We start from the raw sequence: 9,211 nt of genomic DNA on the forward strand, positions 1-9,211 counted from the left end.
GTTTGGGCTCATTGCCTCTAGAAGCAAAATATTTATTTGTTCTTTTAAATGCCAAAGTGATGCCACAATAGACTGCAGATTGCAGATTACTTGGACATTTAATTCATCAGAAATTATCTGCAGAATTCCCTTTCATAATGAAGCTTTGGAACTCCTCCAATTGAGCTCATTTTTGCATTACTGTAAGATGGACAATCAAGGTTTCCTTTCTTTACTTATATACAGTACCCTTATGGTCAATACAGTACAGCAAGTATCAATCAATCTAAATTAGTCAGAATAATCCTTCGCCTTTGTTCCAAGACATGGTGGATGCAAATGGTCAGGATGAACAAAGATGAAACACGTCAAATGAACCTTGTTGGTTAAGTGGCACAAGGTGTTGATCTCTATTCACTAGCCAGACCTAGTAAATGCGAAAGTGTGTGTCTTACTTACTGACCGATAAAGTTGTATCATGAGGTCAAGCCATACATTAGATTTCAACCTAGTCTTGTGATAAATGATAAGTGAAATAGTTAACTTGTTGATGTGTGCTGTTGTTGTGTTGTGCACCTTAGCCTCAGTTACTCTTTGTACCACTTTACAAAAGCTGTATAAACCTATCCAACCAATCCAAGTCAAAGTTTTTAATCTTTTTTACTCATCTGTCTTCGACACACACCCAGACAATAAACTGCTCTCATGATTTTATCATCATGTACTGGTCATATCCAGAGAAAAGGGTAGTATAGATCCAGTGAATCCTGACCTTCATCTGTGGCGGGCTATTTTAGGTCAACTACCTACTGACAGACCATCGTGAAAATATTTCCGCAGTCAGTCCTTTCCTCTCTCTCTCACTCTCTCTCTCCTTCTCCCTTTGTTCCGTCTGACATCTTGGATTCATCCGTCCTCGCTGCTCATCTTTCTCTCCCGCAACATCTTGTGTTCATCACCACATCTGTTGATTTTCTTTTCTTCTGCTATCACTCTTTGTCAAATGGCATCTTGCATTTAGAAGTCCATCCCTTTACTATTGGAACATGTTGGACTCATCTATCCCCCTCACTTCATTGCTCTCTCTCCCTCTCTCTCTATCTATCTCACTCTCTCTCTCTCTCTCTCTCTATCTGTCCGTCTGTCTCTCTCTCTCTCTCTCTCTCTCTCAGATGTACAACAAATGTTTGACCAAGCTGTTCCACACTGTATTATTCAGCGCTGTGTGTGAGCCGGCGTCATCATCAGACATGTATGCCTGACATGATGCATTGGCTCGGTTTAATTATAGAGATGCTGAATAAATATTTTGGCCGATCCGTCTTCTCCCATCCAGGCCCACAAGTGTGATTTATGAACTGTCAGTTAATGTGAAAGAAACAGCTGTCATTGTTTCAATATGGAGGCTGGATATTATACACTAAGGTTTATGGTATATATGGAATTTCAGGGTTTTAGACATGAAATTCTGCATGAATACGTGGAAGTGGATTTAATATGAACCCATATGGAATTTATTCTGAATTGAAAGATATTCTCGAGACCGCATTAACCTGTAAAGGTATTGCCGTGGGGTATTAGTTTAAAAAAGCTGTCAGGTCTTGTCAGATATGGTGGATGCAGGCAAAGGGTAGAAGAGTAAATGGAATATATTAAAGTTTTATAACTCTGCCCTGAAATAACCCTATTGGACCTGGTGTGGATTCTGCTTTCAACTAACACGAGTTGAACTTTACTAGTATAATATCCAAAGTATGGCTTTAACCCTTAACTTCCTATTTAAATTATTCTAAAATTGACCTTGGCAGTGAAGTAAGAGCCATATGTTAACTGATTGTCAATAGGCTGACAACAGCCAAGGGCAGGGTATTAACAACATAAGATAAAGAATGTAAATGAAATGAAAATGCACTTTAAACTTGATACAAAAAATAAATAGTGCTCAAATTTAGAGGAAATTAGGAATACAATTAAACCTGACCTAATTTGAGCCAGAGGGAATTAGATCCTGTATCAAGCCAAGCCCAGAGAGAAAGGGCTAATCGCGTTTGGGCTGAGATTCAAAGCTCTAGATTAGCAAACCCCTCTATTATACCGGCGTGGGCGGCTGTGTGGAAACAGAGAAGCTGCGAGGCTAGTTATGATGAACTACTGGTATGCAAAATACCATGCCGTTACACAGAGGAGAACTTTTCATATGATGAAATAATGTGACTTAAGTTATGTGGCTATTGTTCATTCTTGGATAGCAGCTTGGAAAGACTCAACTTGCAAAGAAATGTTACCGTACAGCAATAAATAATCGTTTCATATATAGTATAACTGCTGGCACACAGTATAACTGGTTACAGGCAACAGCTCAATTGTTAACAGACCAATATTTAAGAAAAGCTATTTTTCGGGGTTTAGTTTTAGTATCTCAAATGCAAATGTTTCTATTAGAAGTTGAACTCACATGCCAAAGTATATATTCAAGCAACAAAACGGAGTCCCATAAACTCTCAAAAATGCATACTGATGTAGTCCAGCTCTGGACTTTATGAGTGACATTTATGCGAGTTTCGGAGATGGAGCGAGTTGTATATCACTGTGTTGTGCATGATGTTCCACCTCCGCCTCCAAGAGAGAGAAGTACAGTAAAAACACATTAAGCATTTCACTTTCAGTCTCACCGGAGTGCTGCAATGTTTCCTAATGTTCCTTTTATGGCACACAACAGAGTGCCTGTGTGTGTGTGTGTGTGTGTGTGTGTGTGTGTGTGTGTGTGTGTGTGTGTGTGTGTGTGTGTGTGTGTGTGTGTGTGTGTGTGTGTGTGTGTGTGTTTGTGCACGGCGTATATAAAGCATGAGTGAGAAAGTCCGCTGACATGAAAAACTGTGTGTGTGTGTCGTTGTGTGTCAGTGTACTTGCCTGCCTGCTGGTGCTCCACAGCCATCTGGTATCGTGGTCAGTCTAGCGGGCCTCTGGAGGGCACCTGGCCAGCAGCCTGCTCACCTGGCTCTGCTAGCCCCTGCCAACCAGCACACCTGGCCTAGCCGAAAAGGGAACAGATTGCAGAGTACAGCCAAAGGTAGCCCTACATTGCAGCATGAAATAATGCAGTGATACGGGGATATAAATATTTCCTGTTTGATTTGTAGTGTTAAGAACGCTTCAAAGTACACGATCCGCCATTTAACATGTGCATGTGATGTATTTTTTGAGGCACTAGGCTACATCACAGATGGCTTTACTACACAAGTTGTTGTTTTCCCAAAATCCTAGTCACCACCAGACAGATCTCAGCGATTTTTGGAAGCAATGCTCGTTATGTGGTAGGAGACGAGACTCCTCAACACACTCGTATATAAGATTCCATAATGAGTAATGTTGTCTTCCACTGCATCTGTCCCAACAGTTTGTGACCAGTCTGTGCCAAGCCATCCATTTAGCATACGATGGCACTTCCTTCCTGCAGCTTGTCCTCTGCTATCAATTACACTTTCCTCTCCCTGCAAGAAAGATGCTCTTTGTCCCCTGTCTCGCACACACACACACACACACAAACTCAGACACGGCGGACGCAGAAGGACAGACACCTGCAGAGTGTTTGTCACCTCTTCTGTTGGCATCTGCGACTGCACGGCATTGTGGGAGAGACGGCCATCTGCTGTCGGCCAGACTGGTTTTGGAAGGGGGCAAGCGGGCACGGTGCATCATGCTGCTCTGTTCTGTTGGTCTGAGCTGTGTGAAGTGTTGTGCTGTTAAGGCGTCTTTGTTGTTGGTCTCACTCCTACTGGCATTACTCAGCTAAAATAACTTAACGACAGGCAAAAAACTAAACGTGTTAACTTAGTTTTACATTAAATAAGCTTCAAATGCAACTGCGTAGTCGTTGCTGCAATGTTAAAAGAAACTGCAGCTTTTCTTAAGGGCACTAACACATTTTCTTTTCTTATTTCAAAATAAATTCAACATGTGCTAATTGCACAAAAGCACTGTGCCCCGCATAATGTTTTGGATTCATTAAAGCCGCATGCACACGGTTGCCTTTTTGTCAATCTGAACTCTCTCCTAATTATCTTGGAAATATTTACCCCTCTTCACAGGGAGACAGCACATGAATACTTGATTGACATGACAGTGGCTGCAAAGTTTCTTCAATTATCCTGCCGAGGTTACGATTGCTGCCTCTTGATTCCCAGCGGGTCCTTGTCATTCTGAACAGAGGAATACTAAACTCTTTTCTCTAACTACGCTGCTGCAACCCATGCATTTTAAAGTCTGTTTAGATTGTCTATAAAATATGGATAGGGAGTAAAAACCATTAAAAAACAAGTATGGTATTCCAAACATGTAGTCTGAGCCGAGGGTATTTTTTAACATCGACTTGAAAGTTGATTGGTCAACCACATTGGTCCAACCTGAAATATCTATCAATGTAACTACCATGAAATGCTGTACAGCTGTTCATGGTCCCAAGGGGAGGACTTCTTCTGGCATTAGTGATCCCATGACCTCTCCTTCTTTGCCAACATTATATTTATTATTAATGTTTTTTTGTCCAGGCAAGTACAGTCTCATAAAAGCTGCTAGCCTAGCTGTGGGCTTGGTTCAATTGTACACACAAAGAGTTAAAGTTAAAGAAGTTATAGTATTGCATTCTCAAATGTGGTGTGCATGCAACGCTCTGAGAAAATTCAATCTGTGTCATGTCTCTGTTTACAAAGCCAAGTGTGCTTGAAATGGCAAACATATTGACTAGAGGGTTAAGAAAAGACAGCTGGGAAACAAAAGTACCTCTTCTTGTGTTCAGCATTGTGTCAAATGATTGAACGTAACGACTTAAGAATAGACAAGGCATCTTTCTGTCACAACAAAGGCAAATATTTGGTTGAAATATGCGGGACGTATTATGTTTCTGTCAGTTTTGTCACTGGGGGCAACGGTTACTACTTTCTAAAACGTGTGATGACATCTTAAGAAATGTTAAACATTTACATCATAAAAAAGTGGCCATTAATAAACATGGAACCTTTCTCGAATGTGGTCTTTATCGTGAGGAATTGCTACAGAACGGAGAACTATAACAGCAGCTTTGGGGAGGTGAAATGATATCATAGACAGGAATGAATGAGTAGAAGGGGGGGGGACTGAGAGATAACAGAGACATTAACCCACATATATTCCTGAAGGACGCTCGCTCCGCTTGTGCAGGCCGTTGATGTGGCTGTGTTTGGTTGGTTGGTTGAGCTGTGGGTCTGCTCATCCAGCCGGCCTGCACATCATTGCAGACAGATGTTGGGGCCAGCCAAGCCTGCAGCGCCACAGGCAGTGTGTGTTCTAGAAAAACCCGGAGACCAGATGCTACTACCTGGTGTCCAACCCGCCTGCCTGCCGCTCCACTATACCGGGCATGCTCCAGTGACCATCACATGACCTCTAACTGAGTTTTTTTTTTTGCAATTGCAATTGCATGCCGTCAATCACATTGATGATAGAGTAGAGCTGAAAGACTGCGCAGGGTTGACTCTGTGGGTTTGCCACTGTGTATCTGACAGGCTGAATTCATATGCCAGGTTGTTTTGAATAATGAATCAAATAAGGTATAGGAAATTCTTACACGTATGCGAGTCAGAAGGATATGAATTATCTAAAATGAGACATCAACTACAGTGTTAGGAGGAGTATAACAAAAACAATCTAAACTAGAACTGCGAGCAGTTGTGAACGGGGGCCAAGCCTCCCACGCGACTCGGGATCGGGCGTCGTCGTCCGCGGCACCGGCCCCTCGCTTCACGGAATCCGGGGATGTAAAGTTTTTGAATGTGGGATGTTTGGTTTGGGAGTTATAGACCAAAAGGCAAAAAAATCGCAGAGAAAGATGCTCAAGTGTGTTTTTGGCGACCCCTTTTGGAGCAATTTAATGAAAAAGTAGAACCAACCTGAGAACCATAGGACAAACACATGTGTGAAGTTTGGTGTTAATAGGATGAATCGTTTTGGATTTAGGAGCAGTTTGGTACAAGGTAGCTAATGTGCAAATCTTTAAAGCGCTACCACTTGGTCTTCTTATGGTCGTAGAAAAATTCTTTACACAGCTTTTGCTCGTGGGAGTCGGTAGAGCATAATGCTTTTGGTTTCGTCCAAATCGGGCGAAAACTGTAGGAGGAGTGTGTTTTGGTGACTGACACAGTTTTTGCGATGTAGCGAAAAAAAATCCCATATGCAAATGGGCGTGGCCTATGTAAAATGATGCAGCTGACTTGTGTGAATCTATGGATAAAGAGTTCTTGACTGTGGGATGTTCGGTGTGGAAGTTATAGCCCCAAACGCGTTTTCTTTGCTTTTTGTGGTTTTGACGCCCCCTATGGATGAAATTCGCAAAACTACGTTAGATAGAAAGATGCAGCTCAATGTACCAAACAAGTGGATGTCAAGTTTTTGAATGTGCGATGTTCGGTTGGGGAGTTATAGCAAAATTAAATTGTCAACCTCTCCATTGTAAAGACACTTTTTTGAATTTCCCGCCTAAACACTTAGGAAATGGCGAAAACAGGCCAAAAAATTGAAAAACTCTTTTTTTTAATAAGTCCCGCCCAGAAAGGAATTTCTTGCCCATATTTTTGCCATAGGCTCAGGTATGCCCCATGATAGTCTCCCTTGAGTTTCAAGAAAATCCCTCTTTTTTTATTTTTTTACGGATTTTCGCAAATATTTAAAGCGCTAGCGTTTGGTCTTCCGATGGTCGTAGAAAAATTATTTGACCAACTTTTGCTCGTGGGAGTCGGTAGAGTATAATGCTTTTGGTTTCGTCCAAATCGGGCGAAAACTCTAGGAGGAGTCTGTTTTGGTGACTGACACAGTTTTTGCGATGTAGCAAAAAATGTATACATACGCAAATGGACGTGGCCTATCTCAAAAGATGCAGCTGACTTGTGGGCATATGTGGATATAAAGTTTTTGACTGTCGGACTTTCGGTGCGGAAGTTATAGCCCAAAACGCCTTTTCCTTTGTTGTAGCGCCACCTAGTGGCCGGGATGTCTGAATTTTTTTGTCTGCATACGGGGTACGGACCTGGATATGCCCTGGAAGTGTCATGTCCCAACCCTTTACGGTTTGGGCTGCAGCACCACTTTTACGCGGAGAAGAATAATAGGAACTAGAACTGCAAGCAGTTGTGAACGGGGGCCAAGCCTCCCACGCGACTCGGGATCGGGCGTGGTCGTCCGCGTCGCTGGCCCCTCGCTTCACGGAATCCGGGGATGTAAAGTTTTTGAACGTGGGATGTTTGGTTTGGGAGTTATAGACCAAAAGGCAAAACAATCGCAGAAAAAGATGCTCAAGTGGATAAGGAGATGTATACTTTTTGTGTTTTTGGCGCCCCATTTTGGAGCAATTTAACGGAAATGCAGAACCAACCTGAGAACAATAGGACAAACGCATGTGTGAAGTTTGGTGTTAGTAGGCAAAGGTCACAAACCAAATATACCTTTCAAGTCTGGTCAAAAGATGAAGCCTCAGCCAGCGTCAATGCGTAAACCAAACTGGTTTCACCTTCATCGTAGCGCCACCTGTAAGAAATAAATGACTGACTTTGCTTTACCAGAGCCCCGTTGGCCAGCATGTTTCCAGGTCCATCCAGACAGCGGCCTGGATGGACCTGGAAACAACACTGTGGACACCTCTCACGACGTGGACGTGGGGTTGGATTTTGAGAGGCAAAACTGGGGAAAAAAACATGTTAGTAAGTAATAAGATATGATCAAAAGAAATGTATGAATTAGTAGTTTAAGTAATAAATATAATCTTACCTTTGGTCTTGTGCCGATTCATCACTGGCTGGAGAAGTTCATGTGATTGTTGCCATACAACCCATTTTCTTAATTTTAAAATTATGTTTTGTTTTTATTTACAGATTCCCACAATTGTCTCCATTGGGGTTTTTACTCTCGGCAGTAAAAAAAATGCACAGTATTGACCAGTGCTTTGAGGACGGAAAAAGGAGGAGTGGATTGCCACTGGATCAAAGATAGCTAAAATGTACATGTACTACGATTTGAATATGTTCCATAAATTTGATTTAAGTAGAAAACAAAATGTCATGATTAATGGGAAAACCTTTATACATGATTTAAATATTGGAATAGTATACCACTAGCTACCTAGTTGGAATGCCAGGGAAATACATTCATGATAGCTGTAGTAATTAGACAGTATATTTAGTTTAACATGATCGAGATTAATATATTTTACTACGATTTGACTATGTTCCATACATTTGATTAAAGTAGAAAAAAAAGTCATGATTGATGGGAAAACCTTTATACATGATTTAAATATCGGAATAGTACACCACTAGCTGCCTAGTTGGAATGTCAGGGAAATACATTCATGATAGCTGTAGTAGGTCGACAGTATATTTAGTTTAACATGATCGGGATTAATGTCTTTTATGTAAACGTGGTCGATTAGTGTTGCATTATCCGTCGTCGGTGAAGTAACTATTTGGATGTAACCGTGCTGCTGCATAAAGTTTTCCACAGATTTGGAAACTAGAGCATTGTCATTGAAATCCCCCATTATTATTTTACCCCCTGAAAGTTTATCCAATTGGTTGACCACAGACGCGAGGTTATTTTTGAACAAGCCTATGTTGTAAGATGGCGGTCTGTACAGGACGATAACATTGTAATTTGTAGGCCGAACATTAAAAATAATGGCTTCTAAATCAAGACACGGCACATCTAGAACGTCACAACTGATGTGGTCTTTGTGATAGAATCCGACTCCACCATGCTGTCCTGTTGCTAAATTGTGGAACATCTCCGTGCTACTGTATGAATTGGATCTTACTTTATGATGAAATGTCCACCCAGGCATCGCAATGTTCTTAACTGGTGTGTCATGTTGCAGCCATGTTTCTGTAAGGCCAATGATGTCTGCATCCAAAACTCTATTATCATGTTTAAAGTCTTCTATGTGTTCATTTAACCCTTGAATGTTGTGCAAGCAAACTTTGAGAGTCAGACCTGTTTGAGCTAATGGAGCCTGAATAAATGTTTCCATTTTATCTATGGAGTCTTTAATGTCATCTCTCGAATATATTGCAGTGGCTTTAAAATCTGAAATAATGAGATTTTCTAAGGAGGTTACTCTACTTAGGGCCACATACGCTTGGCCAGCTGAGAAGATTTTTTTAAAGGACACTACCGCTTTATCTAAAGTTAAACCCTGTACTTTATGTATTGT

Source organism: Ammodytes marinus (genome assembly GCF_949987685.1).
Source record: "Ammodytes marinus genome assembly, chromosome: 17".
NCBI lineage: Eukaryota > Metazoa > Chordata > Actinopteri > Uranoscopiformes > Ammodytidae > Ammodytes > Ammodytes marinus.